Below are 14,034 nucleotides of genomic sequence, written 5' to 3'. Positions count from 1 at the left end.
CAGAGATACAGGCAGACAGGCAGAGACAGAGAGACAGAGAGATTACTGATGGTGTTAGCTGGGTAATGAAACGTCTGCAAGAAAACCACCAAGCTCAGAGAACCCCAAGGACCCAACAATTCAACCCTGAGTTACAAATATACTTTTATCAGTGCAGAGATAATTATATGGAAGCCACTGACCAAAAGAAGAATTCTACTTCTCTTTATACTTAATGAAAACCTGGTCTGCTAAATCAATCGCTTAATGCCTGGAGACAAGCAGGTTTTGCAGGTGGTTCCATTTTTATTTTCATGCTTTTTATTACATTTAAAAACTCATACTTACTGCTCTTCAAAATCATTACAGGTAAGAAGAAATCTTCTTGGCAGAGTCTCTGTTTGCCCCTCACATAAACCTCCAAGATCTGTCTGTCTTTATACAATTTAATGCACGCTTGCATATTAACTGAACCAGGTTCACCAGGGTAATTGTCAAATTACTAGGGAACTGGTTTGCATTCAAGTACATAGAAAATTACATTGATAACTCACCATTTTCCAGGGATGTCTCTGATGTAATTTTTATCCCTGCTCTCTAGTACCTAAAAGTAGCATCATTAACTGTTCTGCCTTGAATTGCAGATGTGGAATGCCTTTAGCGCGGTCCCTCATGCTGTGAGTGAGGAACAAGCACCAGCAATGAACTCTTCACAGACAAGAGCAGTGATTATTTATTTTTCCATCCGATAGACACACAATGCATGTGAAACCTGAGGAGGTTTATGTTTGATGACAGCTTGTCATTTGGACAAAAGTGAAGAGGCAGCAAGCCTTCTCAAAATTATGTATTTTAGAGATAGTTTAAAAAAAAAATCTAGCAAGTGAAAGTCAAACATGAATATAAAGTACGAAATATATCTTTTCATTGATTTACTCTTTCCAACACATTGCCTTTGCTGTCTTTTCTAATAAGCTACTGTATTTTTAGTCTGACTAGGAGTATAATGACGAAGAGCAGGGAGAGTGTTGCATTGGTAGCACTTTTCTCAACACGAAAATCTCCACCCCCCACCTGTCAATTTATATGTCATATATGTCATATCAACAGTATCAGTGTTTTCTCCAAAATAAGCTATGTGGTCACAATGTATTGACCTCACGTATTTGGCAGTGGTGGGTTGCTCCCGGTTCTGTCCAGTTCTTGTGAACCGGTAGTAAAAGTGGCAGGAGGCTCCACCCATCTGCCTGGACATGATAAGGTATGATCTGCTCATGCCCTCCCGTTGCGAACCGGTAGTAAAGGTAGGTAGAACCCACCCCTACTATTTGGTATGCTCCAGGTGACTCCTATCTTCCCCAGCCTAGAGTAAAGATTTAGTAATCCAACACAGAGAGAGTATGTTTGATGTAGTGGTTAAGCACCAGACTAGAAACTGGGAGACTGGAGTTCTAGTCCTGCCTTAGCCAGGAAAGCAGCTGGGTAACCCTGGACCAGAGGTGGTATTCAGCCAGTTCGGACCGGTTCAGGCAAATTGATAGTAGCAACCTGTGGGTGGGCCAGGCCACCCAGCCCGCGGCTATGCCGTCCTATTTAGCCACGTTTTCAAGCCATGTGCATGCGTGAAACCCGCACTGTGAACAAAGCGTATGCGTGGAACAAGCGTGTGCTCACATTTTCAGTGCTTGGCGAACTGGTAGATAAATTAATTGAATCCCACCTCTGCCCTGGGCTAATCTCTTTCTTTCGGTCCTAGGAAGCAAACAAGGCAAACCATTTCTGAAAAAGCTTGCCGAGAAAACTACAGGGATTAATTCAGGCAGTCATCAAGAATCATGACTGACTTGAAAGCACCTCCCCCTCCCACCCAAAAATACCCCCAATATAATGAGTACCAAAACTGTAATAGATGAACATCATTTTCTTCCATCTGTTTAGTCTTTTGGTATGCGATATTAAATTTATCTTTGCGGAAAACATTGATGCTTTACTTTGATAGATGTGTTGATTTTGCTTTCGCTAGCTCAGTGTATTCAAATCATGTTTCATCCAACCATGCAAAATAAATAAAATTATGTTCCCTCGGAAGAAACAGATCATTTTTTACAAGAGGTTGTTCCGCACAGTTCATCTGTCTATCCTTCAATGGGTTTACATGGAGCAAAAACAGACGGCACATTAAGGAGTACTGTATTGTACATGTAGTTATTAGAAAAGGCAGTTGTTTTCCTCTGAGGAATTAAGCTCTCAAAAGTTGTTATTGATTTGCTATAATGCATTGTTGACAACAGGCTAAGTGGAACTTTGTATTGGTGGAACTCAGTCTACCAAGCCAGCATGCAAAGCAAGCTTGAGGTCCTCTATTTTTTTTTCTCCTTAAGCCAAATTCTGAAAGCCAATTTTATTGTATACCTTCTTAGCTGCATGATACTACCAATAATATTCTAAATGTGCTATGGATGAATTTTGTGCTCTTTGGAACCTAGTTTGGTCAAAGGTGTAACCCCTTTGAATGGCTTCTCCCAAGCATTAATGTTCTCTGCCAGAGGTTACAAAAATTGTCTTCTATAATTTTTCCAGCAGCAGCATTTTAAAATAGGCAACCCTTTGGTATATAAGCTGGTTTGTTGCTGAGTTTGATGTATGCTATGCCTTTCATGGATGAATTTTATTTTGTTTTATTTTTTTAAAAAAAATCTGTACTCATTTCTCAAAGTTGGCAAAAGACATATAAATAGCAGTAGACTTCCCAAAGCATTATTCGAGACAGGGAAGTCTTTGAAATTACTGATGAAGGGGATATGTCAAGTTAAAGGTCTACTGTCAAAGATTAGTTTGGAAGGAGAAACAGAGATTCTGCCTCTCCACCCCATTAAATATTTCATTCAGCATTCCATCCATTGAGCAGTCACAGAAAATTCAAAGGCCATATGCAGAGATTTCTTTCTTTTGTCATAAATAAACAGCACTGACAGTTTGGAGGTAGGATGAGTGGAAGGATGCAAGACAGAAGAGAGTGCAGGAGGAAGATAATAAGTTAGAAATTTTTCAGAAGTTTCAGCATGGGTGGATTCTTCTGAAACATTTATACTTTGCCCTCTGTCTTACCTTGGTTGCTAATATTTAGCTCCTGAAAATTCAGAATGACTGAAAGAGATCTATAAGATATTAAAATAATTTGGGGAAAGATTACGAAAAAAAAAAAGGCTGACCGCAGATAATGTAAGAAATGGATAAACTTGTTGATCTCACATTCATACATCCATACTCTACATACAAACATGTAAGCATATATAGCTTTTAGGCCAAACCTGTGTATCACACAAATACACACACACACACACACACACAGAGAGAGAGAGAGAGAGAGAGAGAGAGAGAGATGGAAAAAATGATCAAATGTTTATCACTGATCACAGTGATCAAAAGCTGATCACATAAAATAAAGCCTGATATAATATAAGATGGACTGAATAATTCCAGAAGAAATTAATGAGTAAAGTACCCCACATAGTTTTCAATTCTTTAGCAGCAAGTGGGTTACTTCAGTCAACTTGTGTTTTTTTTAAAGTACCTAATAGATGAATGAACGACTTGTAAGAATTATGCATGCATGAAAACTGTATTCCTAATTACAGCATCTGAGACTCAGAGGTGTAGATTTAATTTCTTCAGCCAATTTAATTCCTTTCAAATTGAAAAGATGGCACTGACCTATACAGTACTTTGGCATCTGAAATATCAATTCATGCAGGGGTGGGTTCTACTTACCTTTACTACCGGTGCACATCAGGAGCGCTAGTGTGCACGCTTCTGCAGATGCACAGAAGCTTCTGTGCATGCGCAGATCACCTATGATGATGTCCGGGTCGGTGGGCGAAGCCTCCCATCGGTCCGAACCGGGGGCAACCCACCACTGAATTCATGGCAAGGGCAGATCCTTAAAAGAAAAATTCTTCATACATGGACAATTATCTGTCGAAATAACTAAATCAGATGGGTTGAAATTTAAACTTAAAACAGAAATCTGCCAAATAGAAATAAGTATTTTCTGGGGGAGAAGGAAAATATATTTAAAATGTAGCCATCCAAAGAATGATAAAACAGCATGATGACTTTTCCTCCCCTTACAACTGAGAAATAATTGAAAAACATACCAAAAAAAAAACCAACAACAAACAAACCCAAAACAAAACAAAATACTGCACTATCTTGAGTAGAGTTCAGGATAAAATCAGATTATCCTGAAAGGAAAGCAACCATAAACTTATAACCACAAATTGAGAGATACATGAATTTGGAGTACACATATCAGGATAAGATCTTTCGTATACTGTACTGACTTTCCTAGTGAGGATTCAGGATGCAAATGCTTATCCTTGTTACTTTGCTTTATAGTATAGGTAGTCCTTGATTTATGATCATAGTTGAGCCCAATTCTTTTGTTGCTAAGTGAGACATTTGTTTAGTGAATTTTGGCTCATTTTATGACCTTTCTTCCAGATTTGTTAAGTGAATCAGTGCAGTTGTTAAGTTAGTAACACGACTGTTAAGTGAATCTGGGTTCCTCATTGACTTTGCTTGTCAGAGGGTCTCAAAAGGTGATCATATGACCCCAGAACACTGCAACTGTCATAAATACGAATCAATTTCAAGCATCTGAATTTTGATCACATGATCACGGGGATGCCACAATGGTCGTAAGTGTGAAAAATGGTCATGAGTCACCTTTTTCAATATCATAACTTCAAATGGTCACTAAATGAACTGTTGTAAGTTGAGGACCACCTGTAATAAGATGAATCTCTGTGGTTTTTTTTTTCTTTTGCTGGGTTGAGGTAGAATAATTTTAATCTCCTTTTAAAGGGCCAAAGAGAATCCTACTATCCTGAGTAACACCTGTTCCTTGGTAGGAATGTTAAATTTACTGCTTCAATTGGCAGAAATGGAAATAAATTACACATACTTTTATTTAATTTTCATTCCACAGGTGGCCATGTTTTTTCTCCACGCTGCTACTGTCACCAAAGCTGCCCTATAGGCTGATTGATGATTCTGTTCCAAACTCTGACATGACAACATATGTCTAGCCCCAAGGAAACAGCTCATCAAAATGAGTCAAAATCTGGGGAGCTGCACCGGCTGTTCTACCCCCTGACCCATCTTTGCTTCTTTATGCTGAAGCTCCAAAGTACGGCAGCACTTGAGCATATTCAAATCTCTAGACTGCTTTGACCATCAACGGGGAAAAGGTATACATGGCCATTTTAAAAGAACAGAACTTTCTGGGAATCAAAAAAATACTGTCTTTATCAGATAGGAGGATGAAGTCCCCATCTCCCATTCCGAATTAAGTGAGTAGGCGGTAAGGAAAAATTCATCTTACCTTCACTAAATAGAAGCTGTTATAAACAAAGAAATCAGCAGGGAATGGAAATGATTTGCACAAATTGCTTATGAAAAGCATAGAGGTTTTTGGAGGTAATACAGTAGAGAGGTGGATTGCGTGCTGAATTTAGCTTTCTTCTTTTATTCTTTCTTGGTCCAATTCCCTTCTTCTCACCCCATCTTTAACCTTGTTTGATTCCCTCCTTTCTCTTTCTTTCTCCCTCCCTCCTCCCCCAATGCAGATACTCCGTCTCCTCTCCTTCTCATTTCAGTCCCCATTTTCTTTTCTTTTTCATCATTTTTTTGCAGGGGAAAAAATGGAATGGTGTGCATGTGTGTTTGAGAGAAAACGGTTTCTCTATCTATGCTGAAAGAGAAGGGCTGGAGCAGGCAGATAAAGAATCAATGCTATAAATGGAATACATTATTTTATTAGCAATTAATTCTAATGAGTAATGAATTAACTAATATAAATTTATTCTGTTTTTTTCTTGGTTTGCTCTTTTCTGCAGTGTGGCTTCTCGGCATATACTTAGGATATAGGAATATAAATATGAGAATAGATATAAGAGTATAGCTATGTAAAAGCCTATCTCATGCACATCTCTAGGATTGGCTTCAGATGGGGATGACAAGGTAAAATATGTTTTGCCTATATTCTATTTTTTTTTATGTACTCTTCCTTTGAGGAGAAGAAATTACCTTAAATTGATATCCATGCTTCATTGCACATTAAGTTCTAATTGTCTGGCAACTCAGACTGTATAAGCAATAAAAGATGATTTAAAATAACAGACTGAAATAGTGGGAGTCAAATTGCCTCTACCTACACAACAAAACTCTAGACAAACTAAGCCTGTGATGAGGAGGTTTCAAGAGGAGAATAAATAAATTTGAAAAATAGATGAAAATTATTTAGAAGGGCTGGCTTCTTCTTCTTCTTCTTCTTCTTCTATATATAAAAAGGATCTACTGTATGTATGTATGTATGTATGTATGTATGTATGTATGTATGTATGTATGTATTGGAACGGCTTGAGCAATTTCAACCAAACTTGGTACACAGATAACTTACTCTCTGGAAACAAATACTGTGGGGGTAAGACACCACTCGGGATGTGTGTCTGTGTTTGTGTGTTCCAGCATAATTCTGGATTGGCTCGAGCAATTTCAACCAAACTTGGTACACAGATGACTTATTCTCTGGAAAAAAAAATACTGTGGGGGTAAGACACCACTCGGGGTGTGTGTCTATGTTTGTGTGTTCCAGCATAACTCTGGATCGGCTTGAGCAATTTCAACCAAACTTGCTACACAGATGACTTACTCTCTGGAAAAAAAATACTCTGGGGGTAAGAAACCCGTGACACCCCTAACACCCCTCGTGTGTGTGTGTCTGTGTGTGTCTGTGTGTGTGTGTTCCAGCATAACTCTGGTGTGCCTCAAGCAATTTTAACAAAACTTGCTACACAGATGACTTACTCTCTTGAAAAAAATACTGTGGGGGTAAGACACCCCTAATACCCCTTGGGGGGGTGTTTGTGTGTGTCTGTGTTTGTGTGTGTGTTCCACCCTAACTCTGGAACACCTCAAGCAATTTTAACCAAACTTGGTACACACTGTGGAGATAACCCCTAACACTGTGTGTGTGTGTGTTCCAGCATAACTCTGGAATGCCTGGGCTACTGAAATGAAAAGGAATGAATTATATCTATAGTGTGCCTTAAAATGGCTTCTAATGTACATCACAATGGAGTTGACATGGTAACGGCTTCACAGTACTCCACAAGTATGCTATTCCACCAGTACGCTGATGAGACTCAGCTGTACATCTCCACCCCGGACCACCCCCAATGATGCCCTTGATGTGATGTCCCGGTGCCTGGAGGCCATGCGGATCTGGATGGGGTGAAACAGACTCAGACTTAACCCCTCCAAGACCGAGTGGCTGTGGTTTCCGGCGTCCTGGTATAGCCAGCTGGTTCCATTGCTGACTATCGGGGGTGAGATCTTGGCCCCCTCAGAGAGGGTTTGCAACTTGGGTGTCCTCCTGGATGTGCGGCTGTCCTTAGAAGATCATGTGATGGCTGTGGCAAGGGGGGCTTTTTATCAGGTTTGCCTGATTTACCAGTTGCGTCCCTTTCTGGACCGGGACACCTTGCGCATGGTCACTCATGCCCTCATCACTTCCCGTCTGAACTACTGTAATACTCTGTACATGGGGCTCCCCTTTAAGAGCACTTGGAGGTTCCAGCTGGTCTAGAATGCAGTCGCACGGGTGATTATGTGAGCGACACAGCGCACCCATGTAACACCTCTCCTGCGCAAGCTGCACTGGCTCCCAGTGGTCTTCCGGGTGCAATTCAAGGTGCTGGTTACCATCTTTAAAGTGCTCCATGGCTTAGGACCTGGGTACTTACGAGATCGCCTTCTGCCACCGATAGCCTCCCACCGGCCAATACGCTCCCACAGAGAGGGACTCCTCAGGGTGCCATTGGTCAAACAATGCCAACTGGTGAACCCCAGGGGGAGAGCCTTCTCTATGGGGGCACCTGCCCTCTGGAATGAATTGCCCCCAGAGATACGTATGATCCCTGACCTACGCACTTTTTGCCGGGCCCTCAAGACACTATTATTTCATCAACCTGGACTGGCCTAAATACTAAATTTTAACGGGTTGTTTCTGTTTTTAACATGTGGCGGCCAGATTATTTAATATGTTTTTTAAACTGTTTTTTAACTTTTATATATTTGTTGGTTTTATTTTTTGGCTATGCACCGCTCTGAGTCCTTTGGGAGAAGGGCGGTATAAAAATTTAACAAACAAATAAATAAATAAACAAACAAACAAACAAGGGAGCTCCCTCTGGTAAGGGGTATTGGTTCTTAAACAAACAAACACACAAACAAAAACAAAAAATAAACCCCGTAGGCCCTCAACTTCAAGCAAAAAGGGCAAGTTGTCTGGGGAGGTGCCTGCAAATGCAGATAATCACCTCAAAGGCTGTTCCCTGTAGAATTTTTCCCAGGCTGTTGGCCAGGGCAATTAGATCTCTAATTCTCACCACAGTGAGTGATGGATTTTCCTGTCTAACACAGGATTGCGATAAATAAATACCCGGGCAACGCCAGGTTATCAGCTATTTATAATAATTATCTTCTTATAATAAGAGTTAAGGCAAGGATTGGAGTGAGAAAGGATTGATGGCATACAAAAAGAAATCTTTCTCTCTCTAACATAATATTTTCTGATGATGTTGCACTGATGATGTTGCACTGATGATCTTGCACGGATGATGTTACATAGTTTGGTAAAGAAACGTCTGCAAGAAAACCACCATGCCCAGAGAGCACTAAGGACCTACATACACTTTTCTGCACATTTCTGCTTGATGAATCAATTTAGCAAACAGCAGTAAAGCTCTCTCAAGAGTCAAGCCTCTGACCTGAGAAGCCTAGAGAAAATGTTCTCGGTCCGTTCCTCTCTCTTCATCTGCTTCTCTCCCAATCTGGTCTTGTACATATGGCAAATCAAACCTAAAGCAGTGGAGCTAAGCTATGACTTTCTCAGCTCTTAATACACACTGAAGCATTCCCAAAACTTCTGGGAGGTTTGGATTCAGTTTTAGTTGTCTATGGTGGGGAAATCCTGTTTTACACCGGAGAACCTTGTAATCCCTTGAAGTAGCCGAATTTGACCTGAGATTTCTGGTATGTTGCTTTTCTTCTTCTTGAAGAGAGAAACAAAGAAGCTGATCCCCAGCTGTTCTGCTTCCCCCCCCCACCCTTCTGTCTGATGTGTTTGCTCTCGATGGCAGTTTGAAGAAGAATCGCACCGTGTTCCATTGTGTCTTTGTCTTTTCATTAGTAGAACAGTGTCAGCGAGAGACTTTTGACATCACTATTTACCGCTACAAAGTCTTTCAGGCTACCCACAGAGCAAAATCATAATACCAGCCACTTTAACTTGTACTCAAAACAAATGTAATAAGGGGAACTTTTCGAAGTTCCATCAATCACCTGAGTATTTGTTCTCTTAACATGTTCTCAGCAGTCTGGTGTCATGAAAAGTGTTAAACATCTGCTCTGGAGAACTTATTTTCCTAGTTCATCTACAGACTCAGCTTAGAAAGAAGTTCAATAACAAAAGCAACGTTTATTTGAGCTATTGACTAATAAAAATTAGTAACCAGAAACCACTATTTTATGTTGTGATTAAAAATGAGCGCTGAAAAGGGGTTTTGGGGTCGCATGCTGAATAGCTTAGTAGGGTGGCTGGTGTAGCCCCTTATCTGTCTCTCGCCTATGCCCATCCACCACTCCACACCTTGCGTCTGTCTTTCATACTCATTCTATTCATCCCTCACTTTCCCCCCTATCTCTGCCTTCTTGATATAGGGAGGACATCCAAGAACTTGGGAGGTTCTAGTTGTATGATCATCCATATTTTCAGTCTGGAACAGTAAAACCTATGAAGCAGCTTTTTGATCCCTGGAAAAAGTAACTAAGAGAAGGGAGGGCGTAAGACTTCTGCCTGTCTCCGGGAAAACTCCTCTCTTCAAGTTTCATACACTAAGCTCTGAAACAGGAATGAATAAAATAAGGAATCAGATGTACATGATGACCAGGCAGAGCCCGAGGAAAGGGTTAAGTGCATCATCCATCTCAAACCCCTTTGCACCCACAAGTGAAGTCCAGCCCACCTTGAATTCCATTGACTATTAGCTACAAGCAATTTGCTTTAACCATTAGTAGTTCAGATTCTTATAGATGGTATATGGTAGATGCAGAGAGCAGACTGCTCCAGTTTCGCAAGATTCTGTCCTAAGCAGTGGTGGGTTGCCCCCAGTTCGGACCGGTTCACAAGAACCGGTAGTAAAACTGGCGGGAGGCCCTGCCCACCACCCTAGATGTCGTCATCAGCGATCTGCGCATGCGCAGAAGCTTCTGCGCATTTGCAGAAGCAAGGTGCACAGGCAAGCGAAGCGAGCATTTGTGTACGATTCCATTGCAAACTGGTAATAAAGGTAAATAGAACCCATCCCTGGTCTGAAGGCATGCAACAACAAAGAGCTTGAAAGAATCAACACATGTCTTTCTTGGTTTTTGAGTCTGATGGTTACTTACAGGATCTATATGTAGCCACCTATAATAAATACTGATTTTAGGCAGTTCACAATATTTCATAAAAACATTGCAATTTTCCTCTGAAGCTTCGAGATATTTTGGTACCAATCTTGAACAGTCTGAATTATTCTGCAGGCTCTGCAATTTCTCTGGAGACAGCTATCTCTCCCTCCTTCTGATAATCCTGAGGCAGTTACAATTTCTGTTTCCTTTTTCTTTTCCTATAAAAGCAATTAATTTCCGGGAATGGTAGTATTTTGTATGCAACCAGCCATTTTGAGCTCTGCAAAGTCTTGTGAGGCAAATCAAATTCAAATTAACTGACGGAATAGTATATGAGTTTATCAAGATAACATTATGTTTTATGCAGCAATATTTATCTAGCATGCCCTGGTATAGAGATAGACAAGCTTCTGGTGTACATGTTGAACACTGTGTCAAAGAAACAACATAAAATGTTTCCTCTGTTTTCTGCCTGTCATCAGTGTTTTGCTCAGATCCGGCAAGTGGCTTTTAAGATATAAGGTCATAGCTTCACAATATGCTAGTGAATGAGAAGACATCATAAATGAAATCAGTTGGATTCACCGGATCAGTAGGTATCAATACAAAAAACAATTTTGAAAGGATTCATTGATATTTGATAGTGGAAATTATTTCTTTTTTAAAATTATAGGAAATGAAAGGGCACATCTTTGGAGGTATTTTTGAGGCAGGAGTTTAAACATAACTAATGGATAATGAAATAGAAGACTTCAGTATCTTAATTGTTGTTAATGCTGTGTCACTGATGGTGCATCAATGTCTTAGAGATAGTTTATTTCAGTTGTTCAATATTTGAGGGAAATGTTTGATATTATTATTTGAAGTATTTATTTCTAGAATTCTTGTGCATTTATAAATATTTTAGTTTTTGTTTTATTTATGTATTCTGTTTTTCCTCTAAGGAGTTAAAGGCAGTGTGTGAGAGATCACTCTTCATGTTTACCCTTACAATAACAACCTTGTTAGGCTGAGAGTGTGACAGCTGATGAACTACTTGAGCTTACCTCTATCTGGCCCCAGTCATATCACTACCTCATAATAGCTAATAGCTAAAGGGTCCATGAAATAGAAAATGTATTTTGCTGACAATTCAAAACAAAATTTTGCAGTTCTAAAGTATCAATCACCCATTCCAGAGTGGCCTTCACCTCGATGAAACAATACGAGATTCAGTCAGAACAAAACAAAATCCAGAACAGTTTTGGATGTTCCAGTGATAGAAAACCATGAGATTAGAAACAAGCTACAAAAGTCTGTCTGTCTACTAGATGGCGACAACAGTTGCATTAAATTCTGAATCTTCCTGCCCATCCATCTAGTGACCAAACAGACTTTTGTAGCCCAGATCTGTTAGCTTTAACCCTAATCATTGAATTAAAGCAATAATTTGCCCCGAGCAGTGGTGGGTTGCCTCCCAAGAACCAGTAGTAAAACCGGCAGGAGGCTCCGCCCACCAACCCAGATGTCATCATAGGTGATCTGCGCATGCGAACCGGTATTAAAGGTAAGTAGAATCCACCCTGGCCCCGAGGATATAAGTATTCAAGTAGAATGGCTCTGTTTTTGATTCCTCACACAAGATGGAAATCCTTTCCACTGAGTATCTCCCCTGGAGTAAGAGGTCAACCTGACAGGAAATGTTGAAACAACTCTTAGTCAGCCCATTGAAAGGTTAGTTTTCTTTTTTAAAAAAAGTTTTGTAATAAGTCTCTTCTTCTAATTCTATGTTGTCTATACTTGCACCTAACTTTGCAGACAGTCAGGAAATGGACTATCTCCCTCCACCCTAATATTTAAATGTTTCAGGAATGTAGAGTTGGGGCAAGAGCCCTGGTGGCACAGCAGACTAAAGCACTGTTATTAACATCATCTGCCTGCAGTTACTGCAAGTTCAAATCTCACCAGGCTCAAGGTTGACTCAGCCTTCCATCCTTTCTAAGGTAGGTAAAATGAGGACCCGGATTGAGGGGCCAGTAAGCTGACTTTGTATAAATATACAAAAGTATGAAGGCTATTGTTTAACGCATTGTAAGCCACCCTGAGTCTCCGGAGAAGGGCAGCATATAAATCATTTTTTTAAAAAAATGAATGAACTGTTGTCCAGAAAAGATATCCCACCCTAGAAAGTAGAAAAAAGATCCCTCCCAATCAGAAGCTTTCATTTACCTCCATGGCACATAGAACAAAAGAATAATCATGAGTCATGCACACACCCTTGCTGGCAAAACAATTCTTTTTATACATAAAGAGAAATTGCACACATTTGTGCATATCTATGCTGCAAAAGGCAAAACTGATCTTGCAAAAGAAGACACTATCAATCTACTAACTTTCTGCTGGATACTGTCCACAAAACATGTATGAGAAAAGGCTTTTTACATCAGAGCTCTGTAGAAGTCACAAGCAACATTTTGGCAAATCCTCTTCAAGTGATCAGTATTAGAATACATAAATCCTCATCCAGATGGTTTTTAAATTTGCTTCATAGAAGTTTTACAATATTTCTTTACTTCAAGTATGAAGGAAGCATTTCCTTCCTTAGAATCCGTTTGCAGTAAAAGAACAATATTTGGCTAGTGCATTAAGGATGCAGTTTCACCATGGGGATTTTTCTTCTACCAGTGGTATTCTGTCCAAGAACTATAACTCCCATCATCCCACTGGTATGTGGGAATAATACAAACATAATGCAACACATTTAGAGAATGCCAAGTTGAGGAAATCTGGTTTTTCATACTATATCATGCCAAAGTAAAATGTGCAATGTAGTCATTTGGCATCATTATATTTTAGTTTTTAAATAACATGTTAAACCTTCACCATATAGAACCATATTATCCAGAGTTATTTTAAAGACTGAGACACATTTCATCAAAGGGCAACCACACTCTACTTATGAACAACTAACACCTTCCCTTTATCATTGCCAAGAGATTAGTCTTTCAACAAAAAGGAAACATATTTATGGCCTCAGTTATCCATGGACTGAAGACTTGTCATCCCTTCAAGGTAGATATTACATAGTACAACTTTTATTGTAAAGCCACAGTAACAAATCTTGAAATAATGCTTCCCTTCTCCTTTCCTTTATCTTCCTGAGAACTAGGGAGGGTGTTTTCTGAGACATTTTCTCAGGTTACATTCCTATCCTGAACAGAGGTGCTTTTTACCCAAAGGTTGTCTTGAGAGTGGCTTTTACTCAAGGTCATTCCCACTCCTCTGTACATCAGTCAATGTTGCAAGTTGCCCTCAGACATACAGTATGCATGGAAAGTTGCAATGAAAAATAGTTAACTAATATCTGAAGGGTGCTTGATGGTCTTGGAGCTTGATTGTATTCTTGCAGATATCTTATTACCCAAACTAGGTAACATCATCAGTGCTAGTAAGGAATAGGGTTTGCACTCAATTTATATTCTAGTGGCTTGCCCTGTCAATGTTGGTGGAAGTAGTCCTGTACTTTTCTTACTTGTTGGAGTAACCCTTACTAGCACT

General features: G+C 39.9%; 1 protein-coding gene across 1 annotated transcript in view; it reads right to left on the bottom strand.

The window, feature by feature from the left end:
- CLVS2 (clavesin 2) overlaps positions 1-14,034 on the bottom strand; it is a 49,937-nt gene that overhangs the window by 21,689 nt on the left and 14,214 nt on the right. The gene's annotated exons all lie outside the window — the stretch shown is intronic.

Source organism: Pantherophis guttatus, chromosome 1 (genome assembly GCF_059756535.1).
Source record: "Pantherophis guttatus breed Tessera chromosome 1, ASM5975653v1, whole genome shotgun sequence".
Taxonomy (NCBI): domain Eukaryota; kingdom Metazoa; phylum Chordata; class Lepidosauria; order Squamata; family Colubridae; genus Pantherophis; species Pantherophis guttatus.
This window is presented reverse-complemented; position numbering and strand designations above follow the sequence as displayed.